Below are 22,262 nucleotides of genomic sequence, written 5' to 3' on the forward strand. Positions count from 1 at the left end.
TTAGCGTTATTAGGAAATATATCATCGAATTCAACGCTTACTGTCACAGTAGGGAAATTTTGAAAATCCACATCACGGAATGATATTTGTAATGGCTCCAGGCGCGTAGCCAGGGGGGGGGGGGGGGGGGCTGATGGGGCTTCAGCCTCTCCCCGAAATTTTTTCGTGCTGTCATGCACCGCCGACCAAAACAACCACCGGCGCTGGGAATCATTCTGGATTTTGTCTAAAGTGTCTTTTTGACACTCGAAAAGACATTTCGGCGCGAAAATTGCGAACTCGGGCTGGATTTCGTGGAAACACCCATGCACCTGGAGTCACATAACGTAAGGAGCCCCAGCCGAGCGAGCACAAAGTTTCAAGGGCTTTTCGATAGCGAGCGGGCGCGTCGCGGCATCTCGCAGCGGCACCGGAATCTACGGAGCGCATGGATTTCAATTCCGAAACTTGATGGGTATAAAGTTCTCATACACTTTTGACGCGAAAAGTGCACTGACATTTCCAAAGGCGTGCTTCTGATTTTTAATTCTGGAACTTTCTGGGTTTAATGTTTTTATAAACTTGGGCCAACATGCACGCACTCGAACGCGCGTGTCCAAGCCGTTCCAGAAATGGAAGCACGCGCTCGCAATCTTCCACACACACGAAAATATTGAATATCACCGTGACTGTCAGCTGGCATCTGATAATTTTCTCCAAACATTTTCAGGAAGCGCGCCCAATGTGATCGATAAGCTGGACCAGGGCAGGCAAAGTAAAATAAGAGAAAACAGAAGAAAGTCAACGGCCTATTTAATTTGAGACAGTTCTTTTTTGCGGGTGGCAAGGTCTGGCTCTCCGTGGTGATAGGGACACTGGTCCTATATGAATTTAAGCAAAGCCCCCGCTGAAAATACTGGAATTTCCAGAGCGCTTCTTCGCATGCGAGCTGATTGTGGAGATACATATCTGAAAAATTATTTGGAAAGTTGCCCCAGTAATGCCTCGTATTTAAACCAGACGTACAAAACCAAATTATAGAAATTTGTGGTGAAATTATCAAAGAAAGCCCAGATGCAAAAGTGAACGCTGCAGGCTGCTTCTCCGTACTTGCTGACGAAACAACGGATATTGCTGGAATCGAACAGCTTACTGTTTGTGCAAGGTACGTAAACAAGAATGTCAACGATATCGAAGCCGGGAAGGAAGGAAGGAAAATAAGAGGTGAAAGGCAGAGAGGTTAATCAGGTTAATTGTCCGGTTGGCTACTCTGCACAGGGGGATGGGGTAGGGGCAGAAAAGATTAGAAAACAAAAGAAGATTAGAACGAAAAAGAAACGTATCAGTCCGCACATTCTATAGTTTTTCACTAAGTCCTGTTTCTCTTAAAAAGCGTACTAGCGCTTTTAAAGCAGTTCGTTCCGACGTCGGCTGGGACCAGGGACCAAGAATCGTGGCTTCCTTAAGAGGACGGCTGTCTACCTTGTCGAGCATGGTGCTGAGGAATCAATATCGAAGTGTTTTCAGGTTTTAGCACAGGAATAGATGCCCTCTATCATGGAGACTGCATGTTATATGTACATGTGTACAAACTGCTGCAGATTCTAGTCGCCCTTCCAGTGCCACTGCCAGCGCAGAGAGATTTTCAGACATGAGATTACTAAACAAACCACTTGCGCTTTACAATGAGGGACGCGTGGTTATGCTGGCTCTTCTATACGCCCACAGAGACGCCGCCATCAACGTGTCCGAAGTTACTGAACGCTTCGCTAAACCTCCCCGCCGAGTGAAGTTTATAGCTTAGATAGCGAAGCAGAAAAAATCAATGCCTGTAAAAATATCTGTTCCTTCACGTTCCTATATAAGCTCGTAATTATGAAAACGTATGACTGTTCATTAGCTTTTAAAACCACAGAAAATTTCACCGTTTATTGTAACAGTTAGCATGATGATCAAAATTCTCCTGGGAATACAAAAATTACGGGGACATCAATAACCAATTTTGACAAACCTTGCTCATTGAAAGCCCGGCACACGCAGCGTTTCCCAAAACGCACTCGGATGTTAGGTAAATCAACTTGCCGCATCATCTGTGGCTTTCGTTTGTCCTTTTCTTTCCTTTTTAGCTACATGTTTTTACTTCTTTTATGAAACGAAGCAATAGCCTTCTTTGACTTTGGGTGCAGAATAATTGTTGCCGCTGTGCAGGCAGTTAAAATACGCATTTTCGTATTGATTTCTGCATTCTTTTTCTCTTATTCTAGCCACATGGTGCTGTCGCGATCGTAGCATGGCCCAAATGCATATCACGATTTCTGAGATCATAGTTTTGTTCTTGCCTGGATCGTCTGTCATTATACTCGTATGCGTGAAGTTTACTATCTGTCACTGCGCAACATGTTTATTTGTCTTGTTTGACGCATTATATACAGTGACGTTTCCTTAGATACGTAGATTTATTGCAGACTTATACGTATATTTAAATATCTTGTTGCGAGGTTTTGTGTATACAAGCCGTGAACTTGGTTTCACGCGACACTTTCTTGCCGTTTATCTTGGCATTTGTATATTCCATTCTATCTTCGCATTTCCAATGTATATTTTGCGGACTTTCTGCTTTTTATATGTACTCGTTGTGGCAACTATAATTTCGGTGCAATTACAATATACGACCGGTAACATCTGCTCCTGCGCAATCCATTGCAACGAAGGAGAGCGTCATTAAGGTTTTTCCCTGGCCGTTGCATATGTACAAAAATGTAAACAAGGTTGTTAAATGACAAAGATTTATCAAAATATTTGTCAACTTGTTCACTTTATGGCCTTTACGTTTTTCATACCAGCTGCATGCACTGCTTTGCTGCTTTCGAACTGATATAGTTCTAAAGTTTGTGTGATATTTTCTTTACTTATTAGATAGACCAAAAAAAAAACGCGGAAGCATTGATATCAGCTATTACTGCCACAATTTTTGGGACATACGAAGCTATTCTTTTATGAAACAAAGACATAATTTACTTGTCTTGAGTGTGCGTAGCGTTAAATAATTCGTTTTCAGCACCTAATATACAATGGCATTGGCAGTGGCAATGCAGTTATTATTCATGTATTTGATGCCTCGACAACTTTTATAAGGAGGAGGCCGCGTTGCAACTTGAGCCCCCCCCCCCCCCCCGAAAAAAATTTCTGGCTACGCCACTGAATGGCTCTACTAGTTTCCGCTCAAAAACTTCCTGGGAACAATGCAGTCTGGACCATTGATTCTCTAAGAATGCAGTCGGTTCTCTAATAAACATATAGAAGGAGCGTCTCTGGGGAGAAGCATATATGTTCAGTAATGTTTGGACTGTCAGTTAACGAAAACGAGTTTGAAGAGAAGGCAGGTGAGTTTCATGATAAAGAATATTATTCGCTACATATTTTGGAAGGCCGAGACATAGACGTAGTGATTCGCGTCCTAAAAGAACCAGAGGGCGTAATTTATAAGTAGGACCTCCAGAAAATAACACGCATCCAAACTATAGAATGGGGCGGACATACATACAATACGTCATCAGCAAGGTCGCCCTGCGCATTCCAAAGTGATTGTTGGTGACTCTTCGTAATAAACCAACTGCGCGTGCTCCTTTAGATGCGATGTATTCTATGTGTGTCTTCCAATTAAGCTTTTCTGTGTAAATCATTCCCAGATATTTTAAAGATTGCACCTGCGGAATTATCTCCTGGCCATACGACAGTGTTATTCGGATAGGAAAAGTTAAGGGAAAAACAATGATTGCACTTTGGCTGACATTTAGCGACATTTGTATTCCATTTAGCCAAATTGGAATCTGATTCAAATACGATTGCAAAGTTTTATATAAGCTATGTATATCATTTAATACCGAGAAAAATGACATATCATCAGCGTGTACACTGATGATATCATGACCTGTGCGTCATGATGTGTCGGGATGTGATTTAGTAAAATATTAAATAATACGGGGGAAAGTACTGCACCTTGAGGAACGCCCCTTGCCTGTTTGTAAATGTGAGAAGACACACCATTTTGATAGCAATAAAAAAGAAAATTTTGAATCCATGAAATTATATACAGTGGGAGACTCACACTTTCGAGTCTGCTGATTAAGGTACTGTGATCGACACTGTCGTACGCTTTCGCAATGTCTAATGTGACTAAGGCCGCGTACTGGTTGTTGCGGCGGCGAGCGAGTTGAATTAGACTCTCCAAGTCAACATGAGCACACCAAATTGAGCAGCCGGGCCTGAATCCTATTTGAGAATCACTTAATATTTGGTTCTCGCCTATCTGCCTACGGATGTGACCATACAGAACTCTCTCGATTAACTTTACGAGATATGAGGTCAGAGAAATAGGTCTAATGTTAGCTATTGTATATCCATCACCCGGCTTTTTGAGTAGCGGAATTACTTTGGCAACCTTCCAATCTGGATGAATCCATGCGTTTTTAATCAATAAATTTATAAAATTCAGCAAATCCTGGGGAGATAATTCGAATAATAGTTTTATCATTGCTGTAGTTATGCCATCAGGACCTGGGGCTGAAGCTGGCAGCATCTTTACCACTCTCATTAATTCTTCTAATGTGACTGCTATGTAATCATTAGCTGTTTCAGGCGCCGGTATATGATAGGGGCGAAGTGATGTGAATCGACGCTCTAAGCCTTTTGCCATCTCCTCCAGTGACTGTACCAGTTCAGTGGAAGTTAAGCTAACAGACTCTAAATTTATCGGGGCTGAAACAATCTTTTTAGACCGTAGAAACCTAAATACGGCTTTTTTATTACTAGACTGCGATAGGTAACTGTAATGTTGAGTGTTATAATTTTCTTTTGCTTTGTCAACTGTTTGCCTGTATGTAGCCGCAACAAATTTATAGTCATTCCAATTACGTGGACATAGATTATACAGTAACTTTCTCCAGGCTGCCTTTCTTCTTCTATATTCGCGTTCACAGTCCGGATTCCACCATGGTGGATAAGTATCCCCTTTAGTTGACTGCATACTGAAGCTGGATTTTTTGTAACTGTCACTTATCACTTGACACAAATTAACTGCCTTAACTTCATCATTTAGGTCAACCTGCTTATTTAAAGCTGATCGCAGTGAATCTTGAAATTTACTATAGTTAACATAGATGCGGACATGCTTTTCGACCAAATTAATTGGTCGCATGACTTCAAAAATTATTGGAAGATGCATGGTCGATATTTGTGGCCAAGGTGATAGCAGACCAGGAGAAAATTGCACAACCCGAACTGGAAAAAGTCAGGTCTAACATCGAACGCGATTTGCCGGATACATAAGTGGGGGTTCTCGAATTTACACAGTTAAGATTATTTGACGAAACCCAATCCAACAATCTTTTACCACAAGAGTCGGACCGATAACTCCATGATACGTGGTGAGAATTAAAGTCACCAGCTATTATTAGATCCTTTCTGCAGTCTGCAAGCCCGGCATCAAGTGAACCTGTATTGTGAACTCCTGTAGGAAAATAAACACTGATTACCAAAAAGGTAGCGTTAAATCCAATGCTAGAATCTCATTTTCAGCAGAGAATGAGTGGTGACTAATCTTAGCTCTATGACAAATTTTGATTGAGATGAAAAATGCTAATCCCCCTCTACGAGAAGGGCGATCTTGACGAAAACTGCGATAATTCTTTAAATGAAAACTCTTTTTTGTGGATAATCAAGTTTCTTGCAAAATAATCAAATCAGGAGAAAGTTCTTCACAGAGATATAACAGATCAGCGGCTGCAACAAAAATGGAACGACAGTTCCCCTGCAGCACTTTCAAGCTTCCTATGTTGACGATATTCCGGCAGTATTTACTGCCGTGTGTAGAATGTTATCCTTTAGGAAATCATCCTTTGTTAAGCTGTCATTTTGACTCTTTTTAGCTTTTCGTTTATGGAGGGTAGTTGCTCTCGGGGAGTTTGGAGAAGCACGACGTTTACACGTTCGAGCATCCAAATCCATGTTCTCAGTGGTATCTAAACCGGTCTCGTGACTGTTAAAGCCCTCAGGTTCGACAGGAGTTGCGGGAGTTGCGGTGTCATCTGTACTGCGAGGCGAGGCCTCTGCCGATTTATGTTTCTTTACATTTTCACCAGAAATTGTGATTCAAGAAGGAACACTTGGACGCTCAGTAACATGCAAAAGTTGCGACAACTGAGAAGCGAAAACTTGCCCAATTGTCTGTGAAAGGTTCGTAAATAAACTGTCAAGGGCTTTTGCCATAGCCTTCTCTACAGCTGCAGCTACAACATCACCAAGAGATGTATCCATAGCTTTGGAGTGACGAGCAGCAGCTTCAGCATAACACATGATTTCTTTAATGCAATAGCACGAGCTTCACGACGCGAACACCGTTTTCTTTCTATAATTTATATAATTTCAAGCTCTTCGTCTCTCGCAGGGCATTTCGTACAGTCTGCCGGGTGGGAACCTTCACACAAACAGCATCGTTCGCTCTGAGAGGAACACGTTTTTCCATCGTGGCCTTCTCCGCAAATGCGGCACCGAACATCAGACCTCATCCCTTAATACTGTGGCCATATCACCAACACTGAACGCATTGCACTGGGCGGGGAGAAAGTGCTTCCACCCTATATAATAAGGGCCACGCCTTGATCTCTGACGGCCTAGTTGTGCCTGCAAAGGTGACAATGACCGACTCTGTGGGGACTCTCTGGTTCTCAGAAACGCGTGAACATAGGTAGACTGAGACGGCACCTGCCGGAGAGAACATCTCCAGGACCTCGGAGGTACACAGACTCGCGTCGACTCCACGAACTAGCCCCTTAACGCAATCTAGATGAGGAGGAATAAAAGGCCTCACCGGGTGATTCGCGAACATTTGACACACTGCAGAAGGTCGGAGACACAGGTCTGGTCCTGCGAACAGCATAGAATGCCCCCTCTACCAAACTGTCGAACATCAGTTATGATTTGGAAGTGCGGGGTTGCTTTCCGCAGCTCTTCTTGAGTCGCCTTTGGGTTTTTCACGCGGATGAATCCCCGATTGGTCGGCACTAGGGCCACTGGAACGCTGTGAATACCACTGCGCAAGAAAGCCTCTATAGGAATGTCATTTTTGGGAAGAGAGGCCGTCCAGAGGAAAGACCTCTGGCCGGGAGAAGAAAGAGACATTAGGAACTCACAATCAGATTAATTACACAATAAGAGGAAAGTACAAAACAAAGCTAAAGAAAAATAAACCACCCGATACTTGACCAATTCCCCGCAACACGACTCGAACAGCACGGGCCAGCGAGAGCGGCGACAGCAGCCTTCTCGAAAACGAGCAGCAGCAGGAAATGCTGAGTATTTTGTTCTGTAAGCCCTCTTTTCTTTTTTCTTGTGTACTACTTTATTGTTAGCTACTGTTGCTTTAAGATGTTAACTATCATAATTGCAATTGTACAGGAGGTCCCGATACAGTCTTTGACTATGGGACCTCCTTCTGTATACTAAATTCTTGTAATACGTCCCAACCTTTAATAATAAAATTCTGACTCTGTACGAGAAGAAAGGAAACCTAGGGGCCCGATTTAGCTCGTGACGCCTTCGTCAGAAAGGATGTTCCACATCCCCCGCTTAGGTTTGTGACTGGTAGCGCTGGCTAACACTCCCAGGATTATGTCTAGTTGTAAAACATAAATACCCCAGAAAGTGGATGGGAAAACGACTCCGCGGTAGCTCAATGGTAAGAGCATCGCACGCGTAATGCAAAGATGTGAGATCGTTCCCCACCTGCGGACAGTTGTTTTTTCATCCACTTTGATTTCCATTAATTCATCATTTCTTTAATTAAATTAGTAAGTACAAGTAATTTCCCTTATGTTGTCCTTGGTATCATTGTTTGTTGGCTTCTTATGATACCATTATATATATATATGTATATATATATAACGATTATGTATGCCACAAGAGAGGTAACTCAAACATCCCCTTCTTAAAGAGTACTTTTGAAAAAAAATTCTAATTACTGGACTAAGTTTGCAAAAGCATGTCGATATCGCAACGTGAAATGTTAAGCGTTTGTTTAAAATTGGGTGCATTTGCAGCTGCTGCCCCTCTGATTGAACATGTCCTAAGCATGCATTTTCGATGGTTTTAAGGTGATGCTCGACGTTTCCATCTCAAATTCCAAACATTGGGCATATGTCAGTAATTGTTTTCAAAATCCACGTAGATTCCATGGTGCAACTACCAAGAAAGGGCGCTAGATGTTTGCACTGCGTCTTTTTGTGGGTTCATATGCATATTTACTACGAGTTTCCATGGTTAGTTATAATCGAGCGCGAATGGCTGCATATCCGGTACATGTTTAAGAAGGCACAGAAAAACAAAATCTTCACCATCAGACGCAGTTTTCAGTTTTTGTATCGCCGATTTGTGTGCTCACAGGCTGGTGTACGTTTGTTGTTACCGTAGCTCAATCGGTACTCTAAAAACGATGTAGAAACACATTATGCAAGAAAGCAGAAAGGAAAATCAAAGGTGCCATCAAAGTCGGGCGCAGCTAGCCCGACTAACAATACTGAAAGCATAAAAGGGGGGTTTGCTGGGTGTGTTGTTAACGCATCTTGACGTGGGGAGCCCGAAACAACAGAGACGAACTGAAAGAAAAGAGAAGAAAACACAGACACAGCGCAAGGTCCATTTTTTCTTTCCTTTCGTCTCTGTTGTTTCGCGCTGCCCACGTCAAGACTGAAGGCATGTGAGAAAGAAAGCTAAGAAAGAGGATTGCACAGCGCAGTTGAAGCGAAGAGATTCGGCCCAACACGTGACCGGGTCATGGTGTGCTTTACTGTCTTCCACTGCAACGCTCAGCCTATGCTCTTCGAAAAAAGACATCAATAAATGACCGAAGTTGCACAGGCACATATCGACGGGAAGAAGTCACAGGTCTGCTAGGCACATGCAGCACAGTCACAGCGTAAGCTGGAGGAGCGGCTTCATAAGAGCTGCATATTCGGCAGCACGCACTAGAGGGTCTTCTGGCGAAGTCTCTTTTCCTTGTTTTGACGAGAACGATATGAACTGTCCGGCCGGCGTCGGCGTTCAGCTGCGGCTTTGCTGCTCCCTGCACAGCGGTGTACGGGTCCTGACGTTGCCTGGTTGCAGTCGCGCGCGTATCTCTACGATTCGCTTCTTCAGCAGCGGTTCGTACCTTGCGATGAGGCGCCATAAAGTGTACCGAAGAATGAGCACAGGTATCGAGACTACGCGGCCCACGTGCCACATTCCTTTACCCGTGGCACGATACGATACTGTTGATGATGATCTATTGGCATCCCCTTTGAAAAGGACCAGTAACAAATAGTCAGTCAGCCAGCTACCTTGATTTAACAACGTCCTCCTACATGCAACATGAAAATGCTGCATGCAATTGCTACATGTCGGGACACCTGGTGGAATACAACGCAACTGCAAAGCAAAGTGTGCATGTATCAACGCTACGCGGCGCGCATCTCACATCGCATGACAAGTGGCTCGATACAATGCTAATAATGACGATCATGATGGTTTATTGGCATACCCTTTGAAACGGGGTGGTGACAAATAGACACCTAGCCAGCTTGATTTAATCATGCAGGTATACGAAACATGTTTTAAGAGTGGAGCTGTTTAAGGCCGACGTTGAACTTGCCGAGCGTTGGATCAGTAGTGAAAGCAGAGCATAGGAGGAGGTTCAGAGACAAAGGAAGAGAGACACACACACACAGAGAGAAATAAATACATAAATAAAACACAATGAACTTCTATGGCGAGGCGGCGTTCAAACCCGGGTACCCACGGTAAGAAGGCGAGCGTCCTAACCACTGCGCTATACATGCACCCACGCTTGCAGAACATGCAACCATATGGGAACCATATGGTTGCATTCTACCGACGATTGCAACACAACTTGCTATGGGCGAGAGAAAGAGAAAATGAGAGCGAGAGAAAATTAAAGAGAGAGAGAGAGAATGAACTTGGCGAAGCGGGATTTCAACCCGGGTACTCACGGTCCGAAGGCGAGCGTCATATCCACTACGCTATACACCCTCGCTTGCAGAGCTCCGCTGTTTCATCAGTTTTCACAAGCGTGGAACTGGCTTAATGTTTCCTTCTAGCATCTTTATATACACTTCTATATAACACTTCTGTATGTACGTATGCATGTAATCACCGAGACAATGTATCGAAATATGATAACATTTGTTCAATTTTGAACATGCCTAATGCAAACAGTCTGCTTTATACGAACCCCTAATTTGCTTGAGCCGTACTTCTGCAGTCACTACTAACGCTGACTAATCGGCTTAGCTTATCGGCAGCGTTTATTCGAGGGCAACGTCGGGATGGCAGGAAGGTCCATGCTGGTTCTAAAGAAATCTCATCCACGCATTTAGGACGGGAGGCAGTCGCGTGGTCAGTACGGGCGCTTATCCTTATCTGCACGGTATACTCCGACTTCCGTTGAAATAGTGCATTCACATCAGCTGTCTCGGTGTACGAGCTGAGTGTCCTTGCCACAAACCCAGCTGAAAGCATCGTGTCCGTTTGGCGCAGCTAGATTGGTCGCGCTCTCGTGAGAATTCATCCGAAGCACAAACGGAAAGGGCGCGGACGCGGCTATTCTCCTCTCCACATTCAGGCGCCTTCATCCACCGGCGCTCGCTTCCCTCGCGGCGACAAATATAATTTCGCCGATCTACGCTTGCGTCTGAAACATGTTCTGGTTCTTTCCATAACTAGCATGTCATTTCAGCGGAAGCCATCTTACCACTGATCTTGCATCAATGGGAGATAATCAGCGTTGTAATGATGCACTGGTCAGAATTGTATACTAATGCGTTAGTAGAATGTTTCACCCTCTGTATTACTTCCGGCATTATGATCTGTTTACCATTATTTGCATTACGTTTTACCAACGCTCCTCTGTAATGTCTGTGGACTTTTGGTTGAAATATATAAAATAAATAAGTATGCTTCGAGCGCTTCTACAACGAATGCTTCTACTACAAAATTACCTGAGGCCGTATAACGTAAAATTATTCTATTTAGTGTTTAATCCCATCTCCTGTTGAAGCCGACGCAAGCATCGGGCGTTGACCCGCAACGTTTTAAACGCGCAATCAAACGCTCTCCTCGTTTATGAAAGGTCACTATAGTTCCTTTCAAAGCAAATAGCATTACCTATCGTGACAAGTTTTTCTTATCTAATTGGCTGACACGAGAAGAGGAGCGTGCATAAGTGGAGAGGGTATCAGTGAGGCCGAGCTAGCGCCGTGAAAGAATGTAACCGGGTGTGGAGGGTGGTGCTGGCGTCTGCGATTGGCCCGCTTCCCCCTTGCTGAGCTTGTGCTGGCTGGTCGATAATCACGGCGGCGTGCAACGGAAGGTAAAAAATGCCGCTAAAATGTATCCCCAGCGAAGAGGAGTTGGCGGAGCGATGTCGTATACGTGTCGAAAGGACGCGACAACTTTACACTGGCACGTAAAATGGTTTATTATACGCCAATCAATCAGTTCTACATGGCAGCTACAAGTAGCCAGTTCCAGAGTCCGTCGGTGGGCAGACATAATGTATTCCTTTCGGAACGAGGCAGTCTATGGCTATTCCAAAAAAAATCAATTTTGTTCGGCATATTAATAGATCGTTAATGCGTACTTAGACATGTGAGTTTTCGCGGTTTTGTGACTTCGCGTTACAGAAACGCGAAGTGCGCGCAGCCCAAACACATTTGAGCAATAGCAAATGGCTGCTGGCGAGAAAGGCGCAGAATCAGAAATAATTATTTTTCTTTCGTTCGGTAAAATCATGCACACGTCGTCCCGATTTTTGTGAGGTCGCGTGGCAAACAGGATTCGTCAAATGTTTGACTAATCGCGGAGGGCCGATTGCCGAAATGGAATAGAAACAGTTAGGAACAGCTTTACGTTATAGCGCCCCTGTATAACGAAAGAATAATTCTGTTTGGTTCTATTGTGTTCTGTGCCGTGCGTGACCTTTACAAGGAAGTGACCTCTATAGCGAGTTATTTCAGAGGCCCCAAGCACTTCGTTATAAAGGCGCTCGACTGTATGTGCATAAGATTTGTTCTGCTATTTCTTTAGTTAAAAAATAAATTCTGATCATTTACGTGTTGAAACCACAATCTCATGATGAGACAAGCCGTAGTGGGGGTCACTGGAATAATTTCGACCATCTGAGGATTTTTAAGGCGCGCCTAAATCGACCATTTTTCCATTTCGCACCCATCGAAATGCGACCTAACCGGCGACCTCGAGGTCAGCATAGGCACTGGGCTACCGCGGCCAGTTTTTCTTTTTTTTCTTTATTTAGTTCGAACCTACCTTCGAAATCATATGAAGCCTATCCGGCAGTTCGGGTTGTTCAGGTGCCAGCTAAAGATCAGGACAATACTTGTATGACAAATCGCAACGTCAAGAAAATTAAAAAGCTAATTAAAAATTCAATTCATCACTTTAGGATGCATGCAGAAATTTCCAATGGAATGTCGAGCAGCTATACTGAAGTCAGGTATGCTTAACAGAAATTACTAGCACAACATTCGAAATATCCGTGAAATACTTTGGCGTTCCTGTTAAGTTTCCAAAATGCCTCCCTCTAGCAGTTCCTATCGACACTACCAAAAACGGCGATTACTTTTGCAATGCTCGTCTTCACTTTTGCAATTTAAAACACGTATTAAACTGAATAATTAAAAATAATTAGCTACCTACATGAAAAGTGGCATTTCTCATTCACGCGATTTCCACCTCTTACAGAAATACACCTGAACAGAACTAGCCGTTAAGCTGAAGCATTAAGCGCGATATGTATGTTTTGAATATACGCCTCATGCGTCATACCATTTTTACAGCGCGGAGTCAGAACAGTGTGAAATGAAAGCGTTCGTAAATTTGGTGCTACGCGTGCCTTTTAGTCAGCGCACGTGATATAGGACGCAATCGGACGCATGCGCCGAGTAACAACTGCGCAAGTCATGCACCTTGCACGCGCGCACGTTCACGTCTGCAGTTTTACATCGCCGCTGCGGATGACAGCGGCACGAACACAAAGCTCGGGGCGACGAGAGTCTCGGTCGTGGCTGCAGTGGTTACAGCAAGCGCGTTCGTGTCGCGGAAAGAGCTTTTGTTTAGCAGAGCTGTTCGACCTGGGCCGACCATGAAGGCTGTAGAAGGTTGCGCAGCTTCTACGTAGCGCGTTAGCTGCTGTACGAGGAAGGAGCTGAGGAATGTGGACCGTAGTAATAATTGGTTGGTCGATGAATAAATAAATAAACAGGAAGAGAAAGACGAGCTGTCACGAGGAAAGAACACGAGAAGCGCACGTGCGTGCCAAACGTCTCGAAGAGCTATACTCGGCACTGGCACGAGAGGAGTATGCGTGCGAATTGAATTCTGCGGTTTTACGTGTCGAAGCCACGGTTTCATTATCAGGCACGCCACGCCGTACTGTGGGGGGGTCTCCGGGTTAACTTTGACCATCCTCGTAATTTTAACATGCCCCCAGTGCACGGTACACGGTTGTTTTTGCGTTTCGCCCCCATCGCAATGCGGCCGTCACGGCCGGGATTTGATCCCGCGACCTGGGGCTTAGCAGCGCAACGTAGCCGCTAAGCCACCGCGGCTGGCAGTATGCGTGCATTCGTGGCCTAGTGGTTAGAGCATTAAGTTGCTCGCTCGAAGCCACAGGTTCCATTCCACTATCGGTCACAAATTTCTTTTAACAGCGAAGCTGCAAATCTCAGGATCCTAATCCTGAGATTTTTTCGCGTCCGTCACGTCGACAGAAAACCCAAGTGGACCGAAACCGGTGGAGGTGCAGGGCCAGGAACAATGGCTCGTACCCCAGTAAGGCAGAGGCGAGAAAGCACAGCTTTCGTTTCAATACAAATGCACAAATGAAAGGAAAAAAAAGTTGACCATCACTTTAGCATACGCAAAAAAGAATGAAGGCGAAAGCCTTCGCGCACGAGACATAAATAAATTACTTGAAATTCTCATTCGCATGGGTTGTTACTTCCTGTTGTTTTCGCCCACCAATGGTCGTGGGTTCGAGTGCCTTAATTAACTCTACCTTAACTAACGGTTTCTTAATTAACTTCGCAATAAGCAACAATGAGTGGGCACGGGAGCAGACCTTACAACATGATGCCTAACGCTCATCCTTATTGTACGATGCAGGTGTGTGCAACCTTTCCATTATTTGCAAGGAAATGCGATGACGCCTTTCTTTTACTGTTCCCGTGCCCACGGGTGTTGTGTGAAACGGTTAGCGAGTGTTTTTCTATGGCGCTCTTATTATTGTGCTCTGGGGACATTAACTCTGCCTAAATTCACATTAACACCCAAGGTCCAGGGCTCAACTCCCACCAAAGGTGGTGAGTTAGAGTGTCTTAACGCTTATCTTAATTGTGCCTGAAATAACTCTGAACACAAAAGGTCGTGGGTTCGACGCCATAAAGTTTGGTGCCATTGAATTTTGGTCCTATTGAATTTTGGTGCCCTAGTGCCCTTAACTGTACCTTAATTAATCGTGCCTTAATTACCTTCGCCCTAATGAACACTAAAGGTCGTGAGTTCGACTCCCACCAAAGGTCGTAGGCTCAAGTGCTTTATTTAACTATGTCTTAATTAACTATGCCTTAATTAACTTCGCCTTAATCAACACCAAAGGTCGTGGGTTCGATTCCCACCAATGGTCTTGGGTTTTAGTGCCACTTTTTGTTGGCACACAATTTTGGTGCCATAACGCCGGACATAGGTGTTTTCCACCCATGAGCCATCTAAGGATTTCGCCTTAAAAGCCGTCAAACCACGTGATCGACGTCGACGTGCGCGCACTTGCGCTTTGATCAAAGCACGATATCAAAAATAGTTGAGTCTAAAATAAAGTACTGCGTTAAGATTGGGTGTTGCACGTGCCCTTTTGTCACCTTGCAAGTTGTTGGTCCTTTTGAGCATAGTCCAGCCCTCTTTGCGGCGAAGGCCAAGGGATTACGTCATTGCAGCTGTACTGCAGATACGCAATTCGCCCTTGCTATTGATACGCTATAACGATTTATTTATTTATTTATTTATTTATTTATTTATTTATTTATTTATTTATTTATTTACGGCAGCAGAGAAGCTACGAAATGCGGCATAGGGGAGAGCTCGGGATTCATATTCACCAAAGCCTCAAATGCGTGAGCGCTTTTGCATTCCACTCCCATGGATATGGGCCCGAAGCCTCGCGCGTAACAATAGTCCGTCATAGCCACTGGACAGCGCGTAGGTTCTGCGCTCAGTTGTTAATATTTGCTGGCTTGAGGGTGGTTCAGGATCATTAGCTTGGGAAGTTCGAGTGGCGCCCTCTTGCCTGTGACGTCACCTGGAAGATTCCGCATATGGCGCCGCGTTTGTGAGCTAGCTACGTTAGGACTGCAAGACAGAGCCTATCGGGCTGGCCCTATTCTGTGGTTTTCGCAGTCACGTGAGTTGGCAAGGTTGCCGTTATGTCTATAGCCCGACAAGTTGCCACAGATTGTTGTTCCTTTTGCGCAGAGGCTAGCCCTCTTTGCCGGTGAACTCGATCATGGTCGAGAACGTGTTGTGCCATGAGGAGGAAGCAAACAGGAAAATCTTTTTTTTCTGGTTATTTACGAAATATACAGAGACAAGAGCTCAGCAGCCAAGCCGCAAACGTCATCATATAACGCACAAAGCTGGTGCGTTCTGGCTCTACGTTGCACAGGGCGCTGTAACTAACTCCCCTCGTAGTGGAAGCACTGTCCAAGTGTTTGCGGGCATAGGAGAAAATTGGCATGCTTTAAGGCGGCCGACATGGAAGAACGTCGTGGGAAGGCATGGGCGAAGAAAGCGGAGCGATCTCGTTACAGCCCCTATATATAAAAAGTAGCACCATTCTTAGATCTTGCCGCCACCGCGCTCACCCCTGCGTTCCCTCCTCGCCGCCTCCTGTCACCCCAGCCTCCTCCGCTCCCCCATTGGCCAATCCGTGTCACGTGGAAGCACGTGTTGCGCTTTTGCATATTTTTTTTCGTTCCGGCACGCTCCGACCGCCATTCTCGGGCCTGTGCGACGAAAGTGCTGTACGCACAAACGGATCAAACGTGTTAGGGACAAGAACTTCGTTGTGATGACATGCTGCTGCGCCTTCAGTTGTCGCAACCGACAAGGCGAGGGCAAAAGGCTTTTTTTGTTTACCATCCGGCGAGCGCAAACGCTTGCTGCACACTTGGTATTTACGCCGTCTCGCATTGTCGCGTTGCTACTTCCAAAACGGCATTATTAAGGCTAGTTACTGACTGACGAACCAAAATCGCGCCTCAGAAACTTCTCCGCAGGGCGCGATCGAAGCTTTCCGCGGATTTCCTCTGGTAGCGCGTTAGCTGTCGTCTGCCACGGCAGGCCCAACGTAGGCGGCGCCACTGTCGATATCGCGCCTCGATCGCACTGACCGCGCCCAGCGCGACAGTGGAACGGAGGAGGAGGGAAGTGGTTGGCGCTACTTTTTATATAAAGGGGTTTTACATATCGTAGGTTACGTGGGTCCCCTCGCGGAGTACGCGGTAAGTTCCAGAATGTAGCGATATCTTCATTTCCGAGAGGCCTGAAGAAGAGGCGGATGGCGGATGCAGTCACAGTTGTGACTTCCATGACGGCGGTACTAAACGGCACTGTTTCCGTGGCCACTGAGGTCAGTGTGGACTTCCGTGGACCGCATGGATCGGCGTGCGTCAACATTAGTGGAGATAATAGACGCGAGATAAGTTTGTCGATTCCTTGCAGAAGACGGCTGGAAAATGAAGCGTCAGCCTTGATAAGTGCAGCAAAGGACGGACGACTTGCGCAAAATTCTGCACGAAGCGGCGAAAGGAGGAACACAGACCCGAAATATTTGGACAGCCTTTCGTGCTTGTCGGCGTGGTAAAGTTCTCTACGGCGCGAACTTTCTCTGGGTCTAGGCGCACACCCAATGAGTCAACAAGACGGCCGATAGCCGTGATTTGGTGCCGCCCGAACTGGCTTTTATATGAATCAAGCTTAAGGCCGGCAGTGCGAACTAAATGAATGCGCTCGCGAGGTACGAGGCAAGGGTATAAGAGCAGATACGGCGGCATCGTCCAGATAAACGAATCCACATGGATTATACCCCTGTCACACAGTTACTCGAAAGTCTTTTGAGCAAAAAAGCTTCTCCCGAAAAAGAGTTGCGCCCGCAGACGCATGACAGGGAGCGATCTCTTTCAGAAGCGGTCTTTTCTGGAAGCGGAGTTCTTCGATCTCTCTTACGGCCAAAAACGAGTAGCCTCGAAACCAGTGAGTGCCTGCACTTATCATATATTTATGAAAACAAGCAAATGCGTATTTCTCTGTCGCCTAGGCTCATCATAAAAAAATAATTTTATGTCTCGCAGAAGATGTAAACCCAGTAACGCTAATTTTCTTCTGTACTCTCGTAAGCGCAAGTAGAACGGGTTCGGCAAACGCTCTTTAAACTACTACAATAAATCTTTACATTAACATTTATTAAACTGGTGTTGTCAAATTTATTTGAAACACATGTAAGACAATAAGTGTTCACTTGATATTTCGAGATACATCAGTTTATTTTGGCCGATTTTCTTTCAAACGCTAGCGCCACATTTTCGGTAGCGTGTCCAGAAGAAAACACTAAAGGAGATCGTCGGTGCGGTGTGCCTGCTGCGTCACACGTCCTCGTCAATGAGTCTTTCAACATGGTAAAAGACCGCTTACGTAAAAGAGTTTTTTAGTGCTCGTGTCACAGAGGTATTACTTGAGGCCATGCAGAAGTGTGCCCTTTATGCGTCCAAAACAGGGTCATGAAGAAGCCAAAGGGGATCGTGACATTTAAATGGTGTAGACAGTCGGGTCTTGCAAAAGCGGTGAATGTCGTACACGGCAATCTGTCAGTAGCCGGAACGAAGGTCGATGAAAAAAGAATACTTTGAGCCATGGAGACAATTAGGGTGTCATCAATGTGTGGTAGAAAATAAGTATCCTGGTACTAACGTAACGCAAGTACAGAACATACTACATAATAGATTCTGAAGAGCGAACGTTGTCCACCAGGATTGACTAGTTGAGCTTCCTAACCGCTATTGTTGATGGGTCTGTATTCACTTCTACCGATATGAAGCGAGACGAGCTTCGTTAAATGCAAGACATTCAGGAACTTCAATATGCTAGCGAAATGGTGGACATAAGCTTTACACCGGCTCTGTTGTGTGTGCCTTACATTTGAATGGACTGGTGGAAGAAGACGAAAGAAAAATGAAAACAAGCACAAGTTCTCGTAGTTAGCAGCAATGGGGTTATTGAACACTCTTTTTCGAGAATCCAGTGAAATAGACGAGACAGATTCCACGAGGCGTTTTTATTTCAATGTTAGAAAGATATACCGGTGGTACATTTTCAAAGGCACGAGATGACACCCAGGGGCTTTGCCCTTTATTACACAACAACCGGAATCTGCGAGCTCAACCTTACTATGCGAATGTGCACGCAAGGTACTCTACTTTTTCACGGCAAAACACACTTGAAGGCAGGAGAAATAAATATTAACATTGAAGCTTTCTAGCCAATCACCTTTTATACTGCAACGTACGTCTTGCATTGAGAAGCGTCCGCCATAGGTAGGCAATCTGCGAAAAAAAGAACCATGCAAGCAATAACTTTTTTCTTGGAAGCTGGATACTAAAGTTTCTCGTTGACCCGGATCCTCGTACAATAAATGGAGCGCTGGGACATTCAGATGGGAGCAGATCCAACCCTGAGCGAGAGCTTCACCTCGAGGCCAGCTACACTTTCCTCGTTAGAATGCATGTGAAACGCTCAAATACCCTCATTTGAAAAGCAAAATTCGTGAAAATTTGTTGCGTTTTAAAAGAAAAAAAAACTAAATTTTACAATGTTCTGAAAGCAAAAATTCCAATTAGTTGCACAATTGTTTCAACGCAAGCTGCCGAATATCGGAATATACGTATACATATTATTGCGATAGCAATTATATGGACACTCAAAAGCAGATTTCTGCCGTCGCCGTCGCCGTGAGGTTCCGTATGACGTCAATGGAGATGAAATCGTCGCCGCGCGCCGAACGCTGTATGTGCGAGTGAAAGGGCGCGAGGGGCGCGCGCTTTCACGGGGAGTGAACGCACGGCGGAGAACAAACGCGCGTTCTGCGCCGTGCTCCCTTAAGGGCTGCAGAAGTAGGCGCCTCTTTCCTCCTTTACAATCACCATATATGCAGAGCAAACGCGCCTTCTTCCGACGCGCGAGAGGCCGTGGGGGAGGGGGGAGGGGGGGGGAGGGAAGGGAGGCGTCGTTTAGCTGCGGCACCAAGTACGTATTTATATTTTATCCAGCGGCCGTGGTAGTGGTTACAACGCTCGCCTTGGGATCGTGGGCACGCGGGTTCTAATCCCGCATCGGCGAGAAAGTTTTTTTATTTACTTTTATGGAATCGCAATGTTACCGACTTCGTAGGTCTGCTGCAAAAACAGATGCAGTTAAACGTCGATGTAACGACCTTCAATATAACGAAATTCTTGATATAACGAAGTATTTGCCTTTTCATAACTTTTTGTCCATAGAACACCATGTATTTAGAACCTCAATATAACGAAGTGCGTTTTTATGCGATTTCAATATAACAAAATTTCACTGCCAGCGCCAAGAGATGCCGGCCAATAATTGTAAACTTCCGCGGACGCAGATCGTCAAATGATTCAATTACTAGCGGCTGCTTGCAAACGCACCTCGCAAATCGCACGCAGCGCGACAACAGCGACCGCCCAAGTAGAGCCGCATCATGTTCAGTATGAAGTCCAAGTGCGATAAGATCCCATCGCGCCCCGCGCACTGTGTGCTTTGTGCGAGCGAAAGCGTGCGAGGGTGAGACAAGAAAGATGGTGGCTTCACGAGTGCCGCCTTCCCGCGCGAGCAAAGGGAAAGAGGGGGAGGGGAGCGAGCTCGCGGTAAAGCAATGCCACCTAAAGGAAATTCCAGTTTAGGTGGCGTTGGGTAAAGCGATCAAGCGCGCGAGAGAGTGCGGGGGGTAAGTTGGCGCGTCGCGATTTCTTACACGCGTGTCGGCCGTGGCTGCGCATGCTGTATATATATATATATATATATATATATATATATATATATATATATGTGTGTGTGTGTGTGTGTGTGTTGTGTGTGTGTGTGTGTGTGTGTGTGTGTGTGTGTGTGTGTGTACAGGGGGTCCCAGTTAAGACGACCCATGCTTTAAACATATGGATCCCCTTGAGCGAACGAAACCATGTTTAGGTTGTCCACAACCACTCATTCAAAAGCAACCAGTCATTTTTGTTAGTGACCCTCAATAAGTTATTTATTAGCTAACTCATCAATTACTATGCTGATTGAAAAGTGGTCAATTAAGAAGTTTGCTTGAATCAATTACTATGCTGATTGAAAAGTGGTCAATTAAGAAGTTTGCTTGAGGGCGCTGCTTTCTGGTGCAGGTGGGTGCGTAACCTCGTGGTATTTTTTATTGTCTCGCGGGCTCTTTTTTCTTCAGCTTAAAAAAAATTAAGGACATCAACTTTTTCTAACTTAACGCATCGCAGTTTGATGATTCTGATTATTGTCTACAACTTCTTAATCGACAGCTTGTTAATTAGAACCGCAAGTCACGAGTTCGCGAAACAGCCGTAATTAAAATTGAGTGCCAACAATGAAAACGTTCATTGGCGGCTTCTGAACTGGATTGTGAACAATGTGTATTTACAGTAGTAATGATGCTTGGGCTAGTTTGTACAGAGTTTATCTTGATGCAATGACGCGAAAGAGACGAGGACACAACGACACACGAAAAGTACACCACAAGCGCTTGTGGTTTACCTTTCATGTGTCGTTGTGTCCTCGTTTTTTTGTACGCACCATTAAAAGATTAAATATGCACTTAATTTCTTCGGTGCCAAGTGATCCATCTTGTATTAACTACTAGGTCAATGTTAGCTGGGACACGATGTATATTCTTTTCGTGATTATCGGCAACTGTAACAAAATAAATTCAAGGCCTAACAAATAATAAAAAATTGCTCCCTACAGTTGCTAGGTTTAATTTTCCCTTTTGTATGCAACAAACATCTTTAATATTGTTTTTGTTGATGCCTAGAAATACGATTTCGCCGTTACCATGTACGCAGTAGCTTTCGACGTAATTACGAGTACATTCCTCTTAATGATATATTCACAAATAAGTATTGCGCCGTCTTGCTTAACGTATGGCCTAAGAATTCACACTATCACGAAAGATGCAACGGTGCGTTGTGGTTTGTAATCATGCCCCGTGTATGCGCCCACTTGCCTTGGGCAGTTCGCCAAGGCCGTGAATGTTGCGCACGCTTTGTGTGCCACGACTCCGCCAAGTACTCTGGTCTCTCATCTACTTCCTTGTTTATCAGATGTTCTACGCACTGCTGTAGACCACCGAGAGAAGGATTTTGTGCTCATAATGTTTCAAATAGTGGCCGCGGGCCCTTACCTCTCGTGTGGCTCTTCAGAGGCGTCCGCAACTGGTCTGGCAGGAAGCGTACGGATTGGAGCCGCTGCTCACCCGAGCCCGCTTGCCGCAGACTGCACAGGCGAAGCAACAAGCTTTAATAACAGTGCTTGTGGCTCTCTCCACTCAGCACCTTGAAACAGTTGGACTGTATGCTGCAAGTGTTTCATCTATACCACCCCGGCGTTGCTAAAGCCCACAGTTTGGCTTCTGTGAAATGAAACAGCCAACTCTGGCACTCGTCAATGCGTTTGCTCTGTTCCCTTAACAATGTCCCGAACCCGCTCGCCCTCATTCTCTCTGCCTCCGTTGCTGCCCCTCTCCACAACAGGCCTTCGCTAGTGCTGCTCCCCTCCTCCTCTTCTCCAGGCGGCTAGCACAAATACAATGCACCACATGGGGTCGAAAGTGGATATTAAACAGTCACCTTCAGAAGCGGCTATTACGCGGCCGAATGGGGCAGCATAGCCGAAGACATGAAAAGAACTCAGCTGCGGGTTGCCAATTTGCAATGCTCGGTTTGTTCATAAATGTTGCCAACTTAAATCGATTGCTTTCATTTGACACCGACTTGTCTCGAGCGTTTCTAATGCTACGCAGTTTGTCGCGGTGCGCTGTATAATTTCAGTTGTCGTTTGAGTCGTCAGCTGGCGCACATTGGTTTTCC

Source organism: Dermacentor silvarum, chromosome 1, assembly GCF_013339745.2.
Source record: "Dermacentor silvarum isolate Dsil-2018 chromosome 1, BIME_Dsil_1.4, whole genome shotgun sequence".
Classification (NCBI taxonomy): domain Eukaryota; kingdom Metazoa; phylum Arthropoda; class Arachnida; order Ixodida; family Ixodidae; genus Dermacentor; species Dermacentor silvarum.